The 27,886-nt window shown below is 34.8% G+C and overlaps 1 protein-coding gene across 4 annotated transcripts in view; it reads right to left on the bottom strand.

The window, feature by feature from the left end:
- The window catches only part of LOC118680417 (streptococcal hemagglutinin), a 423,094-nt gene that overhangs the window by 330,675 nt on the left and 64,533 nt on the right, over positions 1-27,886 (bottom strand). The gene's annotated exons all lie outside the window — the stretch shown is intronic.

The following is a 27,886-nucleotide window of genomic DNA, read 5'->3' as shown; positions in this document are numbered from 1 at the left end:
TATTTATAAAAAAAATTTAATTCACTCTTACAACTAAATCCCCTTTCTTATGCTATAAAACTTTATATAATAATTGGAAACGTAGACCGCTCTAAATCAATATAAAAGTCACACCACTCGCCCATACAAATCTGCAGTGAACACAAATACTGATGCATTAATATATGTATGTAAGGATGTAAGTATGTGTGTAGACAAGACGGAGCACATGCTCATATGTTATGCCTGTCAATTTTTGTCTGATTTTTCTGATATTTAACCTGACCGCCAAAGGCAAGAATGCATGCAATTGCTTTCCGCTTGCTCTCAAATAGCAATAAAAACAAAAAACGAAAAAATTACGGAAATATCGCCGACATAATCGAATAAGCAAAAATTATAAAGTTTTCAATGCGCCAAAACGTTTTTTTGTTGTACACTTCAAATATTATGTAGTTGAGTGGATTTTTACATCATGTGCCAAGAAATTTGAATAGATTACATATTACGAGTGCGACGAGGGCGCTGTGTTGCACAAAGAAACCGCGAAAAAAAATTCGACAAACGCCGGTTGATGAAAGAGAAATGAAGCAGAATAGCGGTACCTTCGAGTGAGAGTAATGAAAAGCCTTAGAAATAACAGTAAAAACACCGGCAGCTAACAGCAATTGCAAGGTTGGCGAAAAAAGCGGCATTGAGATTAGTGGCCAAGCAGACTTGCATAGGCACGAGATATATGTGTGTGTGAGAGAGAGAAAGACAGGAGGAAGGATGAGAGTGTGGAAGCGAAAGCAGAGGCATGCGGGTAATGTGCTACCAAAATAAATGCACATGCCATAAAGCGACTGCAGCCGTTGTTGTTGTGTAGTGGTGTTGGCGAAAAGATAAAATGCCATGCAGCAACTAACTTTCGTCGACAGTTGAAATTACGGTAACAACACCCGCAAGTGTAAAAAAATTGAATGGTTTTTTGTGATTCACCGTAAGCGGTTTTTTGGGTTTTCCCGTAACGTTTAGCATTCAAAGCGGTGCATTAAAACCAGTGCAACAACAACAGCGTTGGAAAATAATTGTAACAACAATAATTTGGGGGAACATGAAACATTTATTAGTGCATGGAGATGTCTACGACTATTAGCTGTGAACGTACGCGAATGCATGTGTAAATATGTGTGCTTGTAACACAGAAACGGCGTGGCGCGGCGTTCAACACTATCAACACTTTGCTTGACACACACGGGCGAGTCTTGGCGCGCTTGCTCGTCGGTTTGAACTTTTCCAAACGCTCACACACATACAAATATACAGGTATGTTTGTGTGTGTGCGTGTGTTCAGTCATTGGTTTGTGATGCAAAATTACAGATAAATCATGAAAGTCAAACTTTGGCAATTTTGCTAATTTCAGTTATTATTGCAAAAGCAAAAAAGTGCTGGCAAATATGAGTCAAATAGTAACTAAAAATTTATGAAAAGTTAAAGAAAGAAATAAATCTAAAAAAAAATTACCAGAGCAAAATTTCACCCCAAGGGAATGTAAAATCAAAAATTTACCAAATTTGTGTTTTGGCAGTGCGGCAAATGTGAGGCCATCCATCTAGCTAATACGCAGTGAACGAGGCAATAAGGTATATACAACAAAAAACTTATCAATAAAAAAATTTAAAAAGTTTTCAGCCGCGACGCCACAATCTCCACATGGAAACGGAGTTTGAGTTATTATTTGAGTTTTTTTTTAATTTTACATTTTTTATATAAATTTTTGGTGAGTTGTGCTTACTTTGTTGCAAATATTTCATCGCCTCGGCGCTTGCGGCGCGTTTAATTCGCACATCATATATGCGCTGGAGCGAAATGTTCGCTTGGTTGCAAGCCTAGACGCCGATTACGAATTACCGCTGACGTGCAACATTCAACGCCGCGAAATCATTGCTAGGAGCAACTAATTTTGTTTGGCTTTAATATAATAACAAATGACCGAATCGGGCACCTGTGTTGAACCAAAACAAAAATCGAATAACAAATTTTTCCTGGACATGGGAGTTGTGGTGGTTTTTGTTCACTTCTGTACTTTGAAAAGAAAAGAACTGACTTGAAAAGAACTTTTGAAACTTCCGATTGGTTTTCTATATACTCGTAATCGGGAGCTTAAATTTCCGTTACACGACAGGTGGGATTTTGAGTCTATTAGCCCAATATAAAAAAATCGCCAAATAAAGCTTTAGAGTCGTAAACGAACAGCTGATGAACACACATTCATTTTATCGATTCGGTTTTTGCGTGCAGCTTAAATGGACCCGTTCGAGTTAAATTTAATCTTGAGTGCATTTCATACAAGGAATGTTCACCCGCTATTTATGAGCCAAATAAGCAGCTGGACCAAAGCAAGGGTAGAAGGATATTTCTAAAGTGACTCAGAATACGGTACTGTGACAAATATATTATGCTGTCTTCTTTATAGGTGAACTTCACAGTTCTTATCATCCACAAAAATAGCAAAAAATAAAGGTTTTAATATTCAGTGTACACGCAAATACACTTGCAGAAATATACATACATACAAAGGGATATTAACAACAAACTGGCAAATTCACATGCAGCGCGGCAATTAAAATCCAAATTAATAAAAATCAAGAGTCCGCTAAAATAAAAACTCAACAGCAAACGCCATCGCATCGGCGAACGCCTGGCAACGCGTTCACTCACGCTCGTGGGTTGTGTCTAACCGTGTGTGTGTCCGTTCGCCATATTGCGCGTCCGATTGCGCTGGTGCGCGACCACCCAACTGGCGCATAAATCAATTCCAGCTAGTCAACCGTAGCTACACATGCAGTAAAGTATAACTGCAACAACAACAATGACAAAAAAAAAATTATAATAAAATGAAGTGAACGAACATGATCGAAAAACGATGAAAAATCTCTGCTTCAGCACAAAGCGGCGCGCTGTGAACGGTGTGCACGCCTAAATGCAGACAAAAAACACACATACACCTACATACAAGTATATACTTGTATGCAAACACTCTGAATTTATTCAAATTGAAAATGATCAATTTTGTCATCTGATCATTTGATCGGCGCCGATCGGCAAAGAAAGACATGTGTGCGCACATCAGCCTAACCCTTATTGAAAACAAAAATATCAGCAACAGAACGCCGATCACCACACACAACAACAACACACACACAAGCGCACAATCTCTAACTAACTGTTTATGTAGAGCTCGCATGCGTTCGATCGATCGCGCGTTAGATCGCCAACGACGGTTCGCATGAACGCACCCCGAAACAGCAGCGTGTCACCCGCTGCGCTAAACAATTTTCGCATATCGCTAAAGTCCATTTATGCGCGCGTGTGTGTATGTTCTCGTAAACAATACAGAAATTTGCAATTGTTTTGATTTGATTTGCATTCTCAAATTTGTTTAGCGCTAATTTCGCAATGCGATTGTTAAATGCCTGATTTATGTGTGTTTCTGTACGCGTATTTTGTTGTTGTTGTTGTTTTTTGTCATTGACCCAAAATGCGATTCCAATGACAGCATGCGACGTGCCCGTTTATTGTCTGGGAAATACACATTTGTGGAAACATTCTTTCATTGATCGTTGCCTGCGATCGATAATCGTCACAAATCGACAATTGGCGACAAATTTCCGCTCTACGTTTGACTGCCTTCAATGCGTGGCTAGAAATTGTATTGAATTTTTGGCCAATGGCGTCAACATTTAATTGTTGGCAATCAATAGTGTGCTGCTTTGTGTTGTGCTACACCGGAAGTGCAAAGAGGAGTGTGTAAAAATGATTGTGCAATTTTGTATGATTCATAGTTTTGCATGCGCTATTTTTTATTGGCGTGCGGAAAAATATAAAACCCCAGACTCGAAGATCCGAAGAAATAAAGATGCATCTCTTTAAAACAAGAGGTCTCTTTCAAGAGATAGCAAACCTCTGAGTGTATTTCAGCCAAATGATGAACATGAAATATATCATACAAGTATATCATGTACAATATATAAAATGCAAATTTTGGGATATAAACAAAATATTGGATCAATTATCCAATTGAAGAAAAAAATAAAAAAAATTTCGACTCACACACAATTACCAACGGTGTTAAAAAACCAGTCCTTCACTGGTGCAATGGTTCCGGCCTTTTACGTGGTGTAAACCTATGAAAAACACGAGAGAGACAAATTTGACCTACCGGAAACAATAGTCGGAATGGTTATAAAAAATCAAGAAGAATTATGAACGCTGTGAAAAATGCCCAATCTTTGAATTCAAGTATCACCCGTAAGCGTCATGGTATTATCGCACAATATGGAATCATTGCTACAGTCATGGTGTGATAATCAAGTCAAAATTGTCCTGTTGATCTTGTTTACTTTCAAGAAAAGTAGTATTTTAAAAAACTAAAGGAAGAAGCTGGGGTGGCGGCTAAAGATGAAGTGTATAAGGCTGGTTCAGCTGATTTAAGAATCATTGTAATTGGCAAAGCATCGCAGATGTGGAGAAGCAGCAAGCGCTGATAAAGAAGCAGCATCTCTCTATCCAGAAAACTCATGATGGAAGAAGGTGGCAAATTCAAACCTCTCTTAGTTTATCGCTCAGAAAATCCAAAGCTGTTTTGCCTGTCATTTGAAGTCTAATGCAAAATCTAGGGTGACAGCTTCTCTTTTTGAAGACTGGTTTAGCCATCATTTTATTCCTGAAATCGAACGTTGCCGACAATAAAAATAAATCCCATTTAAACTGATGCTACTATTTTACAATGCACCAGATGATGCTACTATTTTACAATGCACCAGGTCATTCTCCCGCACCTCTAACTAATTTCGGTTCACGATTGAAAGTTGTATTTTTACCAAACACTACTAGCTTGCTTCAACCAATGAACCACGGAGTCATTAAAACTTTCAAAGTTTATTGCACAAGGCGATCATTTCCACATCTACATGAAGCTATGAGCTTTCTGTTAAAGACTTTTGGAAGCTAATCAATGTTTTAGATTCTGTAAGAATCATTGGACCATCTTGGAGTGAACTTTCACAAAAAACTTTGAATGGTGTCTGGAAAAAACTGTGTCCTTTTTTTCACCACTGCAACCCAAGAAGAATCTGTTTCAGATCCTGAACAAATCCATAGCATAATAGAAGAAGTGGTCGATATTGCTAAACAATTAAATATAAAGGTGGATCGGAAGAGCCGATTAGACATACTTTATATGGACTTATAAGCAAAGTTGAACCCGACTTACGCGAATTCGATTTATACGGCAACCGCTAGGACCCACCTATCGCGTAAAAACGGAAATTACTGTTCAGAAAAAATTTGATAGTGTTTAGATCATTGATCGGTGATTATATGTTATCCCAGTAACCATACTTGAAATGTTGGATACTCTTCATCTTCATTTTATTTAACAGACTTTTATAAGAATCATTAGTTTTTTTTAAATGTGTTAAGGTAAGGTGGCAATGGTGCACCTCTAATGGGTTTTATATTTACTTCTCAACTACTATCTATTTAGGAACCACTCATTATGTATTTACATACTGTGGTAAATTTTATTTTACGTGCAACATAATGTGCTATTATTTCATATCACAACATCGAATCTTAAATTCATAATTCCGAGTTAGCAATACACAAATTAAACTTACTCACCTTTGGTGGTTGTCTTCGCTAACAGGCGAAATGTATGCAACATTTGACATCTCTTTTTAAAGTTTTTGTCAATTTTGCGGTTCGGAGTTGAATAAAGAATATAGTAATTTTATTTTCGTTAAATAATAACGATTCACACATATTTCGGGATCCCGAATTGCGCATTTTCAAATACAGAAATTTCGAGATTCGTAATTTGCGAGAATTATTTAATAAAGAACAAATAGAAACGAAAGAGTATAGTAGAAAAAGCATGTCTGCAAATCAGAAGTGAGTATTTCAGTTGAAACACTAAGTAGAGGAAATGTATAAAAAGAAAAAATATAAAATCTAAATCATATGGCCTTGCCTAACTCTTCTCCAACATGAAAAAGGTTCAGCAACTGACACAAGCCCATCATCACTGAGGTGTTGGTGGTCCAAGCAAATTGATTCGTTACATCAACGCGCATGCGCCGAAGTCACAGAAGCACAGAAGTCAAGTGAGAGTGAAAACGATGATTACTACAACCAACAAACAACAAAAGCTGCAACACAAATGGTGTGATACGGTGGCTGATGATAGGGTCGACCCACGCAAAATTAACCGCGGGACTTTCAACGAAATGACTTCATTAAGCGTATGCAAATGACACTGCGCGCTTCGCTTTGCCGCAGTTTTGTGGTCACCTTCGTCTCTCTCTCTCTTCCAACGCCTTCTCCTCATTGTATCTTCACCATAGTGCGGCATTTTGACTTTTGAGCAATAATTATTACGGTTACTGCGGTGTGGGCATGTATGCGGCTCGCGATTGCCACAGTTTCAAATTTCAACATTTATTGACAGCCATAAAATGCACACTCACACACCTACATACACAAATGTGTACATATAATATTTTCAGTAAAACAGGCCATATGTCAGCAAGTGGTGCGGCGTAATCGAAATGCAAAATTGGTGCACACTTATTTACATACATATTTACAACCAAACAGGTGTGTTTACATATATATATATACCGCCCACTCCGCAATTAACGCTTGATTATGTAAATTATGCTCACCGCACTGCGTTTTCTCTCTTACATGTGTGGAAGTGTGTGAATGTGTGCAGTGTGGAAATGTTGCAACGTCCTATTTGCTGCAGTTTGACTTGGTCAGGCACTATCTTGGCCTAGACGGGTCTTTGACACGGTCAGTGAACCATTGTTGGATCAGTTGCAGTGCAAAGTGAAAAGAAAAGGTTTCTGACACAATTTCCATCGACGCCCACCTAAATTGTCAATGGTGTGTACTTGGGGCACATATGCACAGTGTGCTCTATATTGACAGCAAAAAAGAAAAATTGAGCTTATGAATTGGTCAAACAAATTCGTTTGTTGCCAAAGGGATGCCAACACTTCAGATGACAGTTACAATCACGGCAAATACGACTAGTGGGTGTGGAATGCTTTTGTGACGACCTGTTTGTGTTTGTGGCATATTGCAATGCAATGTAATCTGCATACCAGCAGATGTAGATGTGTGTGCCTGCTGATTTTGTAAATACCTTTTTCGATTTCGTATTGAAAAGGGGTTTCAATAAAAGCAAACCATTTTATTATCCAAAATACGAGATATAAATTCTTTTATCGGTTACAAAAATTTAAGACTTATTGCGTAGAGTTCGAACTTCAGCTAATCAATTCAGACCCATATAAATAAGAAATCCGTCTAGTACTACAAATTGATCATGAATATTTTAAAGAAATTGCAGGCGACTGAGGTAATTTATATTTGAAATATTCTGCGTCATGACTTAAACTATTACGTCAAATCAGGAGATAGACTTACAAAATATTTCATTTGTCTTTTAAGGACCACCAAACAAAAATATAAAAAGAAAATAATTTTTAATTTTTCTGTCGACTTCAAATGACTAGATCTTAATTCGTTTTACATGAAATTGTTTAGTACCACAATTTTAGCACACCGTGAATGTCTTGATAATTTATCATCTGATATGTGAAAAAATTGCACTTAACCTCAAAGCTTCTCCAATAAGTCTTCTTCTTGAACAAAATATACCGAATAAGATGAATTTGGCGCAAGATTTAAATATTTTTATTTAATTATACGATAACTGTTATGTCATCTCTGAAGGATCCAATAAACTTTTATAATAAAGATAATAATGCATTTGTGTGGAATACATCTAACATTTGTTGCATATTTCGAACAACGCTCAACTTCTTACATATCATGCCCATTTCTTAATGTCAGCTTACGCACGAGGCACGCACGCATGCTCAAAACTCATATGCTTTCAATAATATTGACAATATTATGGTCTATCGCTTGCCGCTATAAAGCAGCGGCTTTATGGACTTTTGTAAAAACGCCGCGTCGAAATTTCAAAGTTACAAGCACGCAAATGAAATAAATGTCATGTAAGTCGATATATATATACATATATATATATACAATATAAATATATCCAACCACACATATATAAAGAAATATGTATGTTTATATAAAGGCGCGTACATTGTGAAGAAAAACCGTAGTGTACAACACGCAGCAGGTAAACATGTTGCCACATTTTATGTTTCACAATTTTGACAGCAACAAACGGAAAAACATGTTGTTGCTTTTAAAATGGTAGCTAGTTTTATTTTTGCGATATTTCTACTCGGCTTTGTAGCTATTCTTAATTGTTAAAGAATTTCGGTGTGACAATTTTTTCTACCCAAAAAAGATTTGGATTGGCCGCCTTTTTTCTAATATACAGACATTTATGTATACATAAAAAAGCAATATATAATAGGCATATGTACACCCATTGGCATATATATAGGTACGTGCGAACCTGGTTCCATTTGTTGCAAGTCGCTGTGAACATGCCGCTCCCGTTGTTATGTGGGAGTGATAAATTATGTTGTTGACATTTTGCGGCCACTTTTCGGCTAACAAGTAAACAAGCGCTCAGCCATCAATTAAGATAACTAGAGTTATCTGAAACCTTTTTGTAAACATAATTTCAATAGAAAATTATATTGTTTTTTCCAAGCCACATTTTTATGTCATGCCTTATTATTGTTTTTTTTTAATGTCATTGGAAGTTATAATTTTATTAAATATATTCATAAAAAAATACTTAAAAGTTCAGAAAAAGCTAATGCATTAATTACCTTTCTCGAAAACCGAAATTCGTCTCGGTTTTTATATTTGTCGTTGTCCCAAATTATTCCCTTAACACATTTATCAATTTACATTCTTTTGTATGCGCTTTGTTGTTTTTATTATTTTTATTTTCTCAAGAACTTTCTCTTTTCAACAATCAATTTTCTAAAAATTAACAACTGCTTATCTCGAAATTTATTGAGCTCACAATCGAGAACACAACACACATAGTCACGAGAATGCACTCACGCCGCACATTAAGCCAGACAATCATTTGTGTACATGCGGTTGCTAATGAAGCGATGCGAAGGAGTGAAAATGAGCTTTCGACTTGATCAGTGAACGCATGCGCAGACGCGTAGGCCGTTGTAAACATTTATAAATAAATTATTCATCGTTACCAAGTTAAGAATGTTTTCACGATAAAGCCACCAAATAAAAAAACAAAAAAATCAACTAAACGAAATGGGTGGCGCTTTCGTTGACATTTGCACTTGCCCCAAAATTATTGAGCATCCACATTTCGTATGCATTGTTTTGGGTTTTCTTTTGTGTGTTGATTGGAAAAATTTAAAACAAAAACTCTTTCAACTATCATTATTAATGTTAGTATTAAAGCATCTCATTAACTGAAGATATAATAAATTTTCATATGGTAAACTTGTTCCAACAAAAGGTGAGATTAATGATAATCGAACTGGTAATCAATGTACCATAGGAAAATAATTTAATATCCGAACTAAGCAAATTCAAAATTTTCTTTTGTTATTCAGTATTTAATTTCTTATTTTAATACAATACGTATATTATGTATGTATGTTATATGTATCAGTGGTAATCAAAAGGAATCGGATAAATTAAATATTATTACAAAGAGATACAAGTATTGGTAATCAACAAGCCAATGATTAAATCGGCTTCGAAATCAAAGGAGTCCAAAATTTATGGAAACGAATTGCCGCTTTTTAAAACACATTACATTGCCAAAATCATATCTACAATAAAAAGCCTCTTGAAAAAAAAAATCCAAAAATAAAAAATTTTTCTGAGTTGCAAGTGGATATAACTCCTTAATTTTGTGTATATCAATTGTTTTTGTACCAAAAACAAAATGCCAATAATAATTAATTGAATACTTGGAGATTTGGAATGGAACCCTTACCAAATACTAAGATAACCGATTATACTTACACCTATAACTAATACTCGTAAATCATGGTTTTAGAGTGTTGAATCATGATTTGAATAAGAGTTATTCAAATAACGACTTCCCCAACTATCGAAAGACAAAATCAGTAAACTTCCTGTTTTCTGTGTGAAACGGATTTTTGGTTCTGGTTTAAGATGAACGTGTATAAAGAAACTGTCTTTTCTCTGTCTATATCTCTTTATAGATAATAACAAATTGTAGGTTCTCATTATTCGTTAAAAATTATTGGGTGTATGGAAGCGACGAACAATTTTCTGAAAATGCATACAATTTGCAATAAGAATCAAGGGAGATGGAGAATTTATATACACTACTGAAGATACGTCTAAGATAATACTTGGGTTCTTACTTAGTCTGAGCTGTTTAGTCTTCGTACGAATCACTAAAGAAGTGTTATGAACAAAAAGAGTAAAGCTCTTTTAACTAGCAATAATTTAAATTGCCCTCTATAAAACAATAAATATTGAGTTCAGCGATCAGTATACAATAAAATTATTAAAACTACTGTTGGTAGACATATCACGATCATTACATTTGTATAGCAATAAAATCCCATAAATTGTCTTAAGTAAGTTTCCATGTATTAGAGTTATTTGCGAAAATGAAAAGGAAAAACGAAAAGCAAAAACAAGATAAAGAACAGCAAATACTATTAGCCAAATGGATGTCTAGCAAGAACATAAAAATCAATTTTACTGAGCAATAACTACTTCTATGTAAAGCTTTGCTGGCAGTGAGCCATAAAAACGGTAATGGAGGTAATAAGACAACAACAAACATATGGATGCAAGCGAAAGACGAAATAAAAGACCGGCAGTCTGAGCCGCGGTGATTGAATGTGACAAAAATGCACTGCAATATAAAACAATAAAACTAAAGAATAAAAAAATATAAAAACATTGTTAAAAGACAATAATTCATTTGCGGTGTAAATATTGTATTGGATTGTAACATCTAAATATTGAAATATATTTTATTATTGACAGTGAATTTCTCAGCTCAAACTTTGGTTGATAATGTTGTTTTTAATTTATTGAATTTTATTACAAAACTAATTTATTTATTAAAGCATTATACAAATTTATAGTTTCTGTTTATTATGAATATATTAAAAAAAAAAGTAATTTTTAAGTAGTAAATAAAGAATTATAAAAAACTTCTTATTCATGGCAACTCATTTTTTAAATATGTTTAAATGAAAGGATTTCTGAAGACTTTACGGAAGGCATTCTTTAATTATTTGCGTTTAAACACATTGTTTAATACTTTATAGAGTTTTCCTTTTTGGTCAGATGGCAACTATGTTTCGAAATAAATATACATACATAGCAAAGTTTTTACCGAATACTTTCTTGGACTCATTCTGAACTCTTTGTATTATACTTAAACACATTTTATAATAAAATTTCTTAAACAGATGGCAATACTGGTAAAATATAGTTCAATAAGAGACTAAATATTTTTTCATCGAATACTTTCTAGAGCTTTTTCTGAAACTACTTCTACATTAATACTTTTTATAAAAATTTACTTTGCGACACAGGGTTGATTAAATATTCGCGTAGCACTCTTTTGGTTGCATATAACAAACAGTGTGTAATAAAAGTCTATGGCCGCGGCTTTTGGACCTAACTTAACCACCTATGTTACGGTCACTGCACAGAAATGCACGTCGCACAGGCGAATCTACAAACTCAAAGAAGTACATATACATATATATGTATACTCGTATATATTAGGTAAAGTAAAAAGTTCGTTCGGTTTTTTATTGATTTTTCAAAAGATGATAACTTTGTGTGCATTTGTCCGATTTAAGTCAAATATGCGCCGTTTGGTCGTAAACTTGTTGCCAACGAGATGCCAACCTCATTATACCCTTCTCGTAGAAGGCTGCGTCCCTATTGGCAAAAAACTCGGAGAGCTAATTTTCACAGGCCTCTCTTGAGGCCAACATCTCACCATTAAGCGCGTTCGCCATGGACAGGAAAAGATGGTAATCACTTGGTACCAAGTCCGGACTATAAGGTGGGTGCATTAGGACCTTCTATCCGAGCTCCCGTAGCCTCTGGCGCGTCACCAAAGACGTGTGTGGCTTGGCGTTGTCCTGATGGAACACAATTCGGACTCTGTTGATCAAATATGGCCTCTTCTGGATGAGTGCTGCCTCCAAGCGGTCTAGTTGTTGGCGGTAGAGGGCTCAATTGAGCGTTTGGCCATAGGGGAGCACCTCGTAGTAAATGATTCCTTGTCCATCCCACCAAACACGCAGCAAAACCTTCCTGGCCGTCAATCCGGTCTTGGCCACCATCTGGGCCGCTTCCCCGAGCTTTGACCACGACCGTTTGCGCTCGATGTTGTCATAAGTGATCCATTTTTCATCGGCAGTCACAATCCGCTTCAGAAACGGGTTCATTTTGTTGCGATTCTGCAGCGATTTGCAGATGGAAATTCGGTCCATCATGTTTTTTGCGTTAGTTCGTGTGACACCCAAACATCGAGCTCCTTTTTGAATCCAAGGTTATGCAAATGGTTCCAAACGGTTTTCTGGCTTATCTTTAGCTCAGCAATTAAATAAGTGCTCACGTGACGGTCTGTTTCCACTATTTTCATGATTTTATCGCAATTTTCGACGACAGGTCTCCCGACGCGTGGTGCATCTTTGACATCGAAATTACCGGAACGGAACCTAGCAAATCACTTTTGTGCTACACGTTCGTTTACAGTATCGGGCCCATAAACTAAATTAATGTTTTCAGCCGCTTTGGCTGCTTTTTCGCTTTGGCCGAAGAAAAATTGTAAAATATAGCGAATTTTCTCTTTGCTGGTGTCCAACTTTGACGAGCGCTCGCAACGTACTGAGTCAATCAATCGAAAAACTGTCAAGGACAAACTTTTAGCGCGAATAAACATGTTTTCAGCGCCGTATAGTATGACATGATGCGATACGTAACACTAGTACTATGGACAATAACGCCATCTCTTAAATAAAAACCGATATGTGGTGGGAGTGCTGTGCCACCCTTCAAGTTGGCTTGTTAGAAAATCACTGAATTAAGTGGAACGTTGCTTTTATTGCAATTTATTTTGATTTTTGCATAGAATATAAAAAACATTTAAAGCAAAATCGTATTAAAATCCAAGTGTTGACCAAAGGGTTAAGCGACCGTTTCGCAACGCTGCCCACGGCGCCCTTTCCTGCTGGCTTATGTGTGTCGGTTCAACACTTTTTACACTCTTTCTCGTCGCATTTAACTTATAAGTATTTATGCACACTGCTCACTGTCAGACCCTTCTCAGACCCACTTTCATATGTCACAGAAACAAAAACAAGCATATAATATGTACTTGTCATTTGATACCACGGTGTTATCACAGTCTTCATTTAAGCCCATATTATATTCTGTATTGTTTGAGCCTCTTTTCCCCTGAAGATTACATGTAAATATTGATGAGTGTGTGTCTTTCTTTGCTTTTGTCCTAAAAAACGTAATTGTGATAAATGTGTGTAAATGAATGGAGGAAAAATATTATGTAATTATTTATAACAGTATATTTTGAAAAAAAGGCAGTGCCGGTTTTTATCAAGTGTAATCTATGGACTAGTTGAAAATTGATCAGAAACCTACTGAAAGAACCAACTTTTCTCATCGATTTTCCCTTTGCTTCGATCAAAATGCGGATCACGATGGCTTTGCGGATTAAAATATTCCGAAAATTTAATTTCTTAAATTTTCTTCTTTTAAATTCTGAGCTATGACGACTCTCAGTCAAATTTTCTATAATATTTCATGGCATATTTAATGTGGACTAGGGATTTTTTGAAACAAAGGACAAAATGACTCTCAAAAGAGCTTTGGAGAGTAAAAATATTATAATTATGTTTTGTAAAACTTGTTTAATGTCTCTAAAGACCAGAGTGGATGTGCCGATTAATTAAATTTTGCATATTATTAAATTTGTATATATTTTATAGAAAAACTCTATCTTCCAAAAACATGTGCATATAAATTGAACCACCCTAGTACGCGTAAATTTCACTAACAATTCCAAATTTATCATAATTAATCATACCATCCGCAGTAAATTACAAATTTCTTCAATTAACACAAAGTGAGGACGTTCCTTGACCACTGTGATCCCTTGGAGACATTAAACATACACTGGTTTGCTCAAATACCAACTATTAGAGTGTAGTGTTAAATATAATTTTACCTTCTTTCATTTGAACTTTACATGAATATGTTTCTCTATAAATATATGTCATATATTGTATATGTGTATGTTGTCTGTCTTGTGTTTGACTTAAAGTCGTTGACACTTTTGTTTATAGACATTTCTGTTATAATTCGTTTAGCATTTTTTGTGTTTACATTTTAGAGTCTGTTGTTGCAATATTTTTTTTTCTTTTGTCGTTACAGCTAAAGTTGTTGACTGACAGTTCGGCCTTTTGGTTACGGTAGTTCAAACATGGTGTTCACCTACTATTATTATGTTCGCGTTGTTCCGTTTTGCCAACCAAATGTGATACACTGAAAACAAATTCACTGGAAGAATATTATATAAAGTGAATTACATAATAACCTTTAACTTTAAATGTCAGTTTTATGCTTTAAATTCTGGCTTACTGGTTTCAGGAAAAAAAACTAATTATGTAAATATTTAAAGTTAAAGTTCAAAAGTTTTTTACATGAAAATAATTTTGGGAAACGCTTCCACTTATTTGAAAAGTTAAGTGGCAATAATTTTTAAGTTAAGAAACCTTGCAATATAAAAAATGTAATGTATTCATAAGGCTTAGGAAAGCTTATAAGCGAAAATCTGTTTGAAAAAGGTTGCCATATAATTAAGAAAGTTCATACATTAAATTTTAAGACAAATATTTCAAAGATAATATCGCAAGATTAGCAAGGGCTAAGAAAGCTTAAACTTAAAAATATTTTATTATATTTTTCGGGAGAAGAGGAGAGTGGGCAAATACTATAGATTGGATTGAAGAGATTTTTCTTGATTTGGTTTTTCAGATAACTATATATTTTTTTATAGTTATTCAACAGCACAGAATCGAGTGATTTCCACACACATTTCATAATTTACCGTACCGGAACTGCTTTCCTTTATTTCAATATACATTTTTTCAGTGTATACAATACTATATTTCAGCGCTTGTTAAATGGATTGATATGTTTGCCACACACCTAATGCATCGTTAACCATAACCAATAAGTCGCTGTGACGTTTAAGCTCCGTGTGACAACATTATTGGCTTATGGTAATTACTTATTACGAGTATATTGACGAGCATAAATCATAACTGACGGCCGTCACTGAATGAAAAAGAGGAAAGCAAAGTATAAAAGTACAAATTGAATATTAAAATGTGCGGGCGCGCATATTCATTAACCCCTCCAAAGCCAAAAAAAGGAAATATTACGTAAATACAAAGCGAAAAAGGCGAATCGTGAGCATGGCTAAATGGCGCCAATGAAAGCACAGCCGAAAATAAAAAGAAATTGAAATCCAAAAAATTGTTAACAATCTGTATTCCTCAAAATGCGAAGTTGCGATTATTTGTTTTGCTGATTTTTGCTTGATTGCCTTTGGCTGCTGTCTGGAAATGAGTGAGCGCTGTCGGACTTTGCCCCAACCTATCCCAATACACCATATATACTTATAAACATATCTATATATATTCATATATATATACAATTTAAATTTGGTCCGAGGGTGGCCAATAAATGCTTTAAGGAAGTCTGGCGTGATTGTGGGAAGCCACAAACGCAGGAGTGTGTGTGTGTGCCACAAAAATATGTATGTACATATACTTATATAAAGTGCATATATTTGTCGTGGAACTCATAATTGGTAGCAACCACTGGAGAGGCAGTGCCAAAATTAAAATTCCCATTCGTCAAAATATCTGAAAATTTTTGCTAATCTTGTTGCTGTAGTTGTAATTACCCATTTTACGACAATTCATCATTCGCACTCACAGCAGCAGCGACAGCCAGCCTGCCGAGCGGGGCACTAACTCGTAAAAATAGATGAGATTCCAAATAGAAACGTTCAAAAGACCAAAAGGAGTGGAAGCGGGTGTCTGTGTGGCTCAGTCACAGACTGTTTGCCGTTGACTTGTTGAATAAACAAATTGCACAGCAAGCGTAAATTACTTATATATATACATATGTGTTTGTAAGTAATTTAGGCATGAATAACTATTATGACAACTCAACTGGCTTGGTTTTCGTAGTACAGATTGTCATTTCGGACGCTCGATAGGTGGCTCAACAATAACAAAACCAAATTTGGTTGTAAAATTAAAAATAACATAAATGTTCGGGTAAATATTAAAAATGATGAGTTTCGATGAATAGATGTGGTTGCAAATGAGTTTGAAGTAAGAAAACTTTACAACCTAATATCAACGCAGTGGTAGGTGTTTTGACTAAACACTGTGGAAGGTGTCTTAGCTAAGAACCAAGATTGATATAACCTCTTTATGTTCGTGTGAAGTTTGATCTCCATATGTCAATTAGTGTGTGTTCAGCATACCTGGTGATTTTTTGCTTGGAAAAACATAAAGCAATGAATTTGCTTGAAATTTTGTGATTTCAATGGAATCACGGCTACGGAATCGTTGAAAATGTTGCAGAAGTGTTTTATGTAATCTATTTTATCATGAACACAAATATTTGTGTGTCACGAAGCACTCGGCTAAGGTAGTGAAGTTATCTAAGGCTTGCATCACGCGAGTTGTTCATCCATCATCCACCTTTGTTAATGACGATAACACCGACAAAGTTTAAGAAACAGTACTTAAAAATCGTTGTGTTGGCATCAGAAAGATAGCAAAGGATCTCAGCAGCTCCTATGGATCGGCTCAACATATTTTGGTTAATGTTTTGGGTATGAAGCTAGGCTCGTACTAAAAGGCCTGAACTTTTTGAAAAAACGTAGTCGATTAGAACAAAAGAGCTGTTTGACAACATAGCTAGGGATCCTACATTCATCATTACTGGTGACGAGACATGGATTTATTAATATGACATAGAAACTTTCCAACAATTAAAAAAATGGCGCTCCAAGAATAGATCCAATTCGGTCCAAAATCAAGGTGATGCCCATCCTTTTCTTTAATTTCCATGAAGCGGCTCACCATGAATTCGTTCCACAGACTCAAACGGTCAATAAGGAATACAACTTAGCCGTTTTGAAGCGGCGACGTGAAGCAATTCGTTGTAAACTGCCGGAGTTGTAGGTAGAGCATTCATGGATTTTGGATGGATCGTATTCGCCAGATTTGGCTCCTTGTGACTTTTTTCTATTTTTTTCAGTCCGTGAATAAAATATCATTTATTTGAATAAAATATTTAAAAGAACGTAGATATTATAGTATAAAAAAGTATTGGTGGCAGTTATAGCGATTTAGTCTTGATGATTTAGAATTTTTCAGTAAACAACGAACGGAGACAGAAAGGGTTTCTACGAAAATTTTTTTCACTGGTAGATTTTTTTTTTGGTTGCTGAAGCAAACTTGCTATATTAATGTTAGTCAGAAGCTCAAATAAAGTCCTTGTTGTACTAAGAAATAGTTCCCACGCTTCCATTTGTGAAACAAAGCTGAACTGTTTTGACTTCCATGATAAACATACGTGTAAGTATATACAATACATACTTTTTGCGCTTTTCTAACGTCATCTAAGGCTTTGTTCTATTAATTTAGCTGCTACAAAAGTTGTCATTAAAATTGCCGGAAATTTATCGGGTTACTGTGTATTTGCTTTTTGGTGTTACGGTATCGAAAATCGACATCGATCAATATATATAGTTCCTACAAATTTTTAATTACAGCTGTTAAACATCATTAGCGTTCTAATAAAATTTTATACTTAAAAATACTTGAAGTGCAAAGGTTGCGCCAAATTCTTAGGTGCAGTAAATCTCAAGCAAAAAATATGAAAAAAAGAGTAAACACAAAATTATAGCAGGTAAAAAGGTAAAAAGCTCGCAAAACAATGTGATTTGGCATTATAGCGCACCAAGTACATCTAAAACGCTAATTATGGCTTAATTAGCACAAAATCAAAGTAATACTTTCTAACACATTGCAATTTAATGTCTACAAACTATAAGAAATTTTATTTTTATTTTTTATTGTCTGCTTGTCATGCTATTATGGTAAAATCTACAAAATATCTCTGAATAGTATCTCTTAAGAGCTTAAGGCAACGCTTCTAGATAAGCGATAATCTGTGTTCCTATAAGTACAGTTAAACTGTGCATTGAGCTTTTTGTATGTATGTGTACTTAAGTTTTTTCATAAAATATAAAAGCTACTCAGTATCTTGTTTACAGTTAACGCTTGTATGTGTTGTGCAACTGCACCATGGACAAACATAAGTATATTGAAGCATGTGGCAAGTAGCAAGTTCGTTGCCGAGATAACTGTGTACATACGTGTACCTACGTGGAAATGTCGCAAGAATGTTGACGACATTTACTGAAGGTTGTTTTTATTTATTTTTATAAGTATTATCTTTTGTTATTTTCTTGCCTGGGTCTTAAACTAATCATACTGACACATATGTAGATAGATATACATATGTATATGGGAGAATATGTGCGCACTTCTGGAGTTGTTCCAAATTTTTGCTGTCATTTTCATTATGTGTCTTGAGCGTTAGTCTGCGAGTTTATTTGTATTGTGATTTTCCGCATTGTAAATTCTTAAAATACTTATATACATACACATAAACATAAACATATTATTAAACTTATCTGTTTGAGAGTTAGATTTATGTCTCCCTTTTAATAAGACTTCTTTGTGTTTAAGTTAAAGTGTGTCACATAAGATTAGGTGTTTAGAAAAAGTCAGCAGTTGCCTATTTTGTGAGGGCACTATTTTATATTCAAGTTTTAAGAATAATTGCTATATGCCCCTATTAGGGTTTCCAACTCCACCAACCAACCAACTCTTTTTTGGTATTACGATTTCAACTATTTTCGGTCTAAGTTTGATCGGTGTTGCCAACATAAAAAATTAAGATTTGACGGATAATTAAACAGTTGAAAAATTTTAAACCAAAAATCAAAACAATTAATACTGAGTGCTGCGCATAAGAAAAAGCCTTCATGATCACTCAAATCCGTTGCAAATTGCTATCGCCAAGTAAGCAAACATTTTATTGACAATTAAATAACTTTAAAATAATGTTTGTTGCAGATTCATAAGTTATTTTCGTTCAAATGAGCAATAATTTTGTTTTTACTAAATGAGTTTTTTACGAAATGTTGTTCGAAACACCTGCAATGGTCCCTTAATTTTATTTTAATGTTTCCAAATTGTAGCTTGTCTCAATAAATTTTTCACCTTTCTATGGATTTGTATAAAATAACTGATTGAAATAGTTTAAAATTATAAATAAAATAGTTCTTTTTACGCATTTCCCATTTTCTATAAATATTTTTCTAAATTAATTTGCTTGTTAGCAGTTGACATTTTTTGATACTCTAGTCAACACAGAGTTGAAAACCGTAATACCAAAAAAAGTTGAAGTTTGACAACACTTTATCCGAATTTTTTTTGACTGGTTAAAAACCAAAGTACTGAATTACGAAGCTTCAAGCAAAATGCAGTTGGGTTGAAAACCGTAATAAGGGTCCTAAACTAGGACTCCTAATTAACCTTATTAAAAGTTAAAAAATTATTTTCTATATTGTGTGTTAAGTTTTTAGAGATTTAAGCACGAGTTTTACCAGCCCTTAAATGTTTTTAAATTTCCAAATAATTTAAGCGTTAATTCGAATTTTCGATTATTAACGCTATCAATTTTTTGTGTTTTCTTTTATGTCCCTCTGTATTTACTTCAAAAACTATAAATCTATCAAATGCTTTTCCGTATTAAAATTTGTTTCATATTCCTCTCAATTTTAGTCGTCTTCCGCCTGGAAGCCGTAATATCCACCAGATCAAACAAACAATTGAACGATATTTATCTGTACTAACTTCAAATGAAACTTTTAAGAAATTTCTTTATAAATATTTTTTTTCTTGCCACCATTGGCATTCGCAATCACTTCAATTCTTGCTGTTCAATGGGAATTGTCGGAGCAACTATCTATGTATTTATGCCCTTAATATTCCCCATATGCCGACAGCCGAGCAATCCACGACTTCACTCAACTTTTTGCTCCGAATTGTTTATTAAGCAAAATTTTGAGTTTCAATTTTGAAATTGCTGTTGATGCGCCTTTTTGTTTACATATTTCGGGTTGCACGTTCGGCAGCACTCCCAGCGCTGGTGGACAAAGGCGCATGCCGCAATATTTCTGCTCTCCGTTTCAATGAGCATTCAAGTACTTGCCAATATCTTTATATGCGTGTGTGTGTATGTCAGCTACATGCTCTGTGTTGTGGCAAGCTGTCAATATAAGCGAGCGCATTCCTCATATCCATTACACCATAACAGCCTAGACCTGATCTATTTTGAGTATTCATTGACGTGATCATCATCATCATTATTCTCGTCAGCGTTGTCATTATAGGCGTTGCAGATGCAAAATCAAATAAAAACAATCCATTTTGATTTTATGGAAATGCGAAAAAAGTCGCAAAACTCAAAATATATCGGTGTCTTAGCACTTCGATTCTTAAGCACTTATGCATATGCTTAAGAGCATTCGCTACTCTTGCTCCTGTGATTTTCATGTTTGCCGCACTCGCATTTACAGTTGAAATGTGCATGTGTTTGCAACACATTCCTCGGCTGCTGGCGTTGCCCTGTATCGGTACATCGCTTATGTCTTACTTAAGCAAATATTTTCGTAGGTGTGGCTAAGGCGGTTTATGGCCGTTCTGGTAGATCGAGCGGAAATTATGTGTTTATGCAAAGTTCTGCACACACACACTTATGCATCCATGCGGCGGCTCATTTTCCCTTTTTTCTTTACTCGAAATTATTTTTAAGCTCAAATTTCATTCCTTTAATCGATCAGCACTTTGTTTGTTTGTGTTTCTTGTGCAATGTTGTACGTTGTTTACTTTGCCGTTGCGAATTTCCATTGAAACTGCATGCAACAGTAAACTGTTAAACTTGAAAGTCATCGAATTATTTTAACGACTAGATGGTCTATATGTGATTTTCCTTGTTATACGCTGAACAGGGTATATTAAGTTTGCCACGAAGCTTGTAACACCCAGAAGGAAACGTCGGACACACTTTAAAATATATACATAAATGATCAGCATGATGAACATGTCCGTCTGTCTGTCCGTGCTTCCTCTGTCTGTATATACGCGAACTAGTCTCTCAGTTTTTGATATATCGATCTTAAATTTAGCATACGACCGTTTCTCACCAAGAAGCTGCTAATTTGTCGCAATGGCCGATTTCGGACTATTATATCATATAGCTGCCATAAATATTGAACGATGGGAATGACGAGCTTGCATGGAAAACTTTTTAATTTGAGGAGATATCTTCACGAAATTTGGGGCGGATCATTATCTAAGGCAATAATGGAACCTCCTAAGAAGTTGTTCTGATCGGATGACTATATCATATAGCTACCATACAAATTGAACGCTCGGATCAAGTTCTTCTAAGGAACCTTTTGTCGATGTGAAGGGTATTATAGCCACGGTACAACTGAAGTCACAGTTTTTTCTTGTTTTTGTATTAGTGTATATTAGCTTATATAAATTTTGCAATATCTTCTTGAATATCTGAGATATGGTGTGATGTTTTAAAAGATCTGTCATTACTTTTAGATCAAAAGAATTGTTCAAATCTAGAGAGTCTTTTTTGCCAAAAGTCACATATTTTCAACATCAAAGGAATGTTTTTCGAAACAACGGAAGAACTTTTCCTACCTTTTAGTACTTAAAAACAATTTTCTCCATTTTTTACATATCTCGGCTTACAGGTCGGTTAAAAACCTGTAGTTGTTCATTTCACTACTGGTTGCTTTCAAGTAGTTAAAAAAAAAAATAAAACAAAACCGAAGTTTTTATACTCTTGCAACTTGCAGGGATCAAAGCAGGGACAATACCTTCAGGTATTAGAAAAACTTTAAATTAAAAAGTTGTGAAACAGTTCAACATTTATTATTCGATGAAATCGTCAAATTTGACAATTTATTAAATTATATTATATGTCATAGGCTCACTTTGTTTTATTACTATACTTTACTTCCCGTCAAATAAAATTGTATTAAAATCATCTTCAAAAGATATATATGGCATATAAACTTAATTGAAGAAGCTAAATTTAATAATAGTAAAATGAAGTGCTTATTCTTTTAGGAAAAATTTGTTGAAATATTTTAACTGTACTGTGTATGTCAGCTAGAAAAGGAGTTCTGGCTAAGGGAGTTAGTTTCAAGATTGTGGTCAAAACAGAAAGCGGCAAATTGACTTCTTCGGAATATCGAAACCGGTTACTTTTCAAGTACAGAAATAAAACATTATAGAATTATTAGCAGAAAACCAAATTCAATAGCTCCATGGAATAGTTCTATATATAACTATAATTACCCAGTACAATCGGAGATTTTTTGCTGAACCCCATAAGAGTAGTGTTTAATCCTTAACACCAAAGTGACCGATAAAGTCGAGTTTGGGGAACAATAAGAATATACTACTACTTTAGGTAAAACTTTAAAAATGAATTAAATTAATTAAAACTATTTAATATTATCTGAAATTTAGTCAAATAAAAATCGCACAGCCAAAATTGCGAATTAGTGGGCATAATGGTGTTACCCAGTGTGGTAAGATAACTCGCTTTAGCATTTCTTTAGAAGTTTGTAGAAATTTCTATTATCTCTATTTGCCTAAAGAAAATACATTTCCTTTTTATTATGTAGATGCATATATTACATATACCTATATACCATATATACGTAAAGGTAGCTTCCTCTACTGTATGTAAACTAAAGAAATTCACAGCCCATAAATCAGAATCACACCTCAAGCGACACATTATTAAGCGCATTTTTTTTATTGTTAAAGACTTTTGCATAACAAAGTGACAAAGTAAATACTCATTGTAAATGTTAATTTATTCAATATAGATGTGACTTAGCTCTATAATTTGCAAATAATGTAATCGGATAATAAAAAGAACTTGCAACAAAGCTATGCACAGTATCAAAAGCATGAAAACAATGTTGGCTTTTAAGCATTTTAAAGTATTATTTGCCCCATAAAAGAAGGAAATGTCGTTTCGAACTTAATGAACAATCAATATATCTAGGTAAACCAAACGATTTGCATTATTTCACAGTGGAAGAAAAAATCTTTTTGTTGCACTTGAAAGAAATACGGCGAGCCACATGAGTCACAAGGCATTTATGCCACCGGACGGCGGCGACAAAAGCGGCAATGTTAATTAAAATGCAACACACATCAATGCAAAGGTGTATATACTGTATTAAAAGTATATAAATATACACATGCATATGCTCGAGTGCAAAGCCTTTTGTGATTATGTAAGTATGCCACACATTAACCCTTTTATTGCAGTGTGGTGTGTGGCTGTTCCCAGCCGTGAAGCAAAGTGAGTAAGTAACACAAAATAAAATTGGCAAACGACCGCACCTCAACTATAATGAACTTACCAATATCGAAAAATATTAATTTAAATTACGAATAAAATGGCAAAATGGCACAGAGGCAAATGTGAGTTATTGGTTATTACTTGTTTTCTCTTTCCTTCCTGCTCATACCACATTTGTGCAACAAACAATAGGAGGGCAACAAAGTGAATTGCAAATAACATGCTAACAATGATAAATATACAAATACGATTATGCACATGAGCTGAGAGATACATACATATGTAAGTTAAGTGTGTTTCTGTGTGTAGCCAGGTGACCGATATTTGTCGCAGTTTTATATAAATTTATTTTTGATAAAAAGGGAAAATTTGCTGAAAAATCTTGGTTTTACAAGCAATTAAAAATGTTTTTAAAAATGATTGGAGGATTTTTTAATGGTGGGAACAGTTTAGCAACTTTCATGTTTAGCGAAATGCTGGTTTTTATTTCAAAATTATTAATATTATATGTTGAATAGGCGCGTTCAAGCTCTAAATTAAGATGGGCACAGATTTTAAGGTTTTCTTATATAAGTAAATCATGAACTTACTAAAGCTGAATGAACTTCGTGCGACTGGAGAATGAAAAATTTACTATTAGTTAACAATAATTCGAACCTTAAGTAGGTTTTATTTGCTGACTTACGGTACGAGTTATGACCATAGGTTCGGACGTGAGAACAGATGTTATTCAAAAAATATGGTTGTTGTTGAAAAATATTTAATGAATTGGCATCATTAAATCTATGTTGGGAACAATTAATATTCCAAAGAAAGACCGAGTGTAAATAATTAACAAAACTGGTCGACCATTTTTAAGTTCGATATAAAGCACTTTAAGTATTGTATAGATTTTTGAGCGTAGTAACAGATTTTGGTACTATAATAATCCCTCTGAACGCAGAGTTTTTGTGATTAAAATTTAATAATCCTGATCAATAAATCTAAGTAGTTGACGTTTTCAGCTCATTTATCTGAGTTATCAAACATTGTCTGGAAATAATGGAAAATAGAAAAAAAAATGTATTCTTAGTCGGCTGTGAGTTCAAGTAACTGTCGCAGCGTAAGCTCTAGAGCTAATAACTGTGCCAGTATCAATATTAGGATTTCATTTAGGGTGATTGAACTGGGAGAGCCATTGTTTCGTTCATTTTGCAAACAAAGTCTAACGATCACTATAAGTATTGGAAATATGGCGACCTCCTGCGGTTGTGGTTTATATCTTCAACATTTTATGATTGGAAACAGAAAATTCTGTAAACTTTTTGTACACGCACATGCTGGAACAAAGCTAAATTCTAATATCTCCATCAGAGCATATATAAAAATTAGAAGAAACCTCCCGATCTATTCATAATCTCCGAAGATTAAGCCAAAATTCAGTGAAATACTTCTTTTCCCTCCACTAGTTTCATAACCACGAACATCTAATGGATTATCGTGTCTGGCGTAACGGACTGCTTTACACTCCATTAATTCAAGGCACCGCCACAAGTCTTCTTCTCCCGATTTACGCATTCTAAGAAAACATAAATACTTTACTGCAGACCACAATGGGGTGGTCAATAAAGAAATGTATGCCCTCTTCATTTATTGCGTCTTTCATGACACTTTCATCACTTTTCGCAATCATTTCCCACCATACTACAATAACACTTAAAAGCTCAATAAACGCAGATTAATTACAAGCGACAAATGATGGCTTCAACACCAGCGCTGTTGCTGTGTCCCTACTTGCAAAGCAACAGCAATTCACAGAACCCCAGCAGCCACTCCATCACATACAATAAAAATTGAAAAGGAAATTTCACACATGTCTGCAAATCGCTGAGCGTGCAGATGTGTGTATGCGTGCGCTTTGACATAACCCAGAAATTGAATGTGATCAAGTGCACAAGTGCTCTACCACTTCATCGTTTTGGCTTGAGTGAAATTTATAGCACAGCTGAGCTCAATAAAAACGAAAATAAAAAAGTTCATCAAAACGTACAGAATGAGATTACGTGGCGAGATGGCAAAGTAATGGCGGAGTCTTGATAATGAATGGAGCGATCGGGGCGACCCTTCGCCTTCACTCGACCGCTGTCTGCAATTACATTCTACGAAGTCTCGCCGTTCTCCTCAGTGGCACAACAAACGGCGACTGCGATCACGGCTAAGATCATCGGCGCTGATCACCAGCTGAAATACAACATGTGGCGCGCTCGCTGGCTGCCTGTGTGTAATGTGGTGTGCAGAGAAAGACACAGCCACGGCAAGCAATGCAGACGAACAGGTTTTGAACTTTACAATGCGCAATTCTGTGTTTATTTTTCTGGGTGTGTGTATAGAATGTAATAGCAGAAATTATATTTTATAATACCCAGTAATGGGGCGACTGGATTACATAAGACAGCTAGATGGCGGGCTGCTGATTTGGTAATCATCACGCAATGCAAAGTGCAAATGGGTCTGGATGAGTTGTGATTTCAGGGCAATAAATGAACTCGCGAATGAAAATGCGTATATGTATTTTTGCGTGCTTATATATATATATATGTAAGCATGTATGTAGCTAAATCAGCTTTATTTTAGGTTAATACAATGTTACTGATTTCTTTAGTTTCTAATGTTTATAAAAATATTTATTAACACGTTTTCAAGTTTAGTAAGTTCTTAATTTCAAAAACAAAATTATAAATCCTAGACAGAATTCAAAAATGTATACCAGCTGTCTGTTCGATTCACCGCTTCCCAATATCTGGTGAATCGCAGATAGTTAACATTATGGCAAGAGCCAGAGCCAAGAGAGAGTTTAAGTTTCTTAATTTATATCATTTATTATATATCATATATTATATAAGAGGTTTAGCAATTGAAAAAAATGGGACAGCCAGATTGAAATGCTACAGAAAAATATGTAAGCCGAGAGATTTGTTGCAGCTGTTGAAGATCACTAAAAAAATTGGAAAACAATGAAAATGAAAGAAAACGCGAAATTGAAATGTATGTGATGAAATCTATTGTGATACCATCTTTAGAAGTAATAATTTTCAATTGAATATTATAAAAACATTTATTAATTGAGAGCTAATACATTTATTCCTTTGATTAAGTATTGAAAGTTCAAACATCAAATGTTTTAATATATTACAAATAAAAAAAAAGGGTTTAATTAGTTTCTGCATGCTTTTAAGGGATACATGTATAATAATATTTAATCTTAATAAATGTTTTTTATTTTAATTTAAATTCTTAAAAATTATTATTTTGTCCGATCTGGCTATAATGGAAAATGTTAATTTTGAGGCGCTCTCACACGGGAAAGAGTTGGGCATCTCATTATTATGCTCGCCTAACTGTAGTAAGATATGATGTGATGACATTTATGAAAATTCTTAAATCTTACTGTAATATCACATTGCCTGATCGATATATGTATACAGTGTTGAGTTAACCGGAAGGACGGTTTCCGCTGTTTCTCAATAGATGGTTCATGCAGTAGGTGGTGATTGATTTTGATATATTCAAAACGATATAAACTTAACTTATGGTAGACAATTGAGAAAGAAACTGCGTTTCCAAATAAGTGACTTTGTCTATATGACGGGAAAGTGTTGATTTTTTTCTTTCGGTCAAAGAAATCCGCGGTTGAAGCACATCGGGCTGCCGTGATTATTAACGATCGTCCGCGTGAAGGAAGACCAAAAACCTTCGAAGACGGTGAATTGGAGACTTTGCTCGATGACGATGATGGGAAGTCCTACCCACCCGCAATATTCCACAGATATTGTAATATCCGATTATTATTAGTTCCGTTCGTGTCACATAGTCTGGCTCAGAAGCAGTTCCACTCACAAGACTACATCAAAAATTACTCTTGATCTTTGGATAGCATCACAAGATAAACAATTTTACCAATGGTATTCGAGCTTTGCCAAAGAGATGGAAAAAAAAACAGAACAACAACCTTAGATCAATTTCAAAACGAACTAGACCTGCTAGCCTAGAAAACAGCACACAGTAGTATGACGTAATGAAAAATAATGTTGACACGAAGTTCGGCTAATATTTTTTTTTTCATTGAAATCCATAAAGGGATGGCAAATTTTATTTGTTCCCCCGTTTGATAAGTTTGTGTCCCCATTGGTTCTTGTAATGAATGTGATCAATTAATGTCAGTTTGAGAGAGTTGTGTTCCACCCATCTCGTATAGCGAGTATCACCAGAAGTATACACGAAAGAGCGAACGTACGGACATATAGGTACATATACATACAGAAATCAATATTTTATGGTAAGTTGACAAGGATC

The sequence above is a fragment of the Bactrocera oleae genome, chromosome 6 (genome assembly GCF_042242935.1).
Source record: "Bactrocera oleae isolate idBacOlea1 chromosome 6, idBacOlea1, whole genome shotgun sequence".
In the NCBI taxonomy this organism is placed as follows: Eukaryota; Metazoa; Arthropoda; class Insecta; order Diptera; family Tephritidae; genus Bactrocera; species Bactrocera oleae.
The sequence above is the reverse complement of the archived record's forward strand: the minus strand, read 5'-3'. Positions and strand labels throughout refer to the sequence as shown.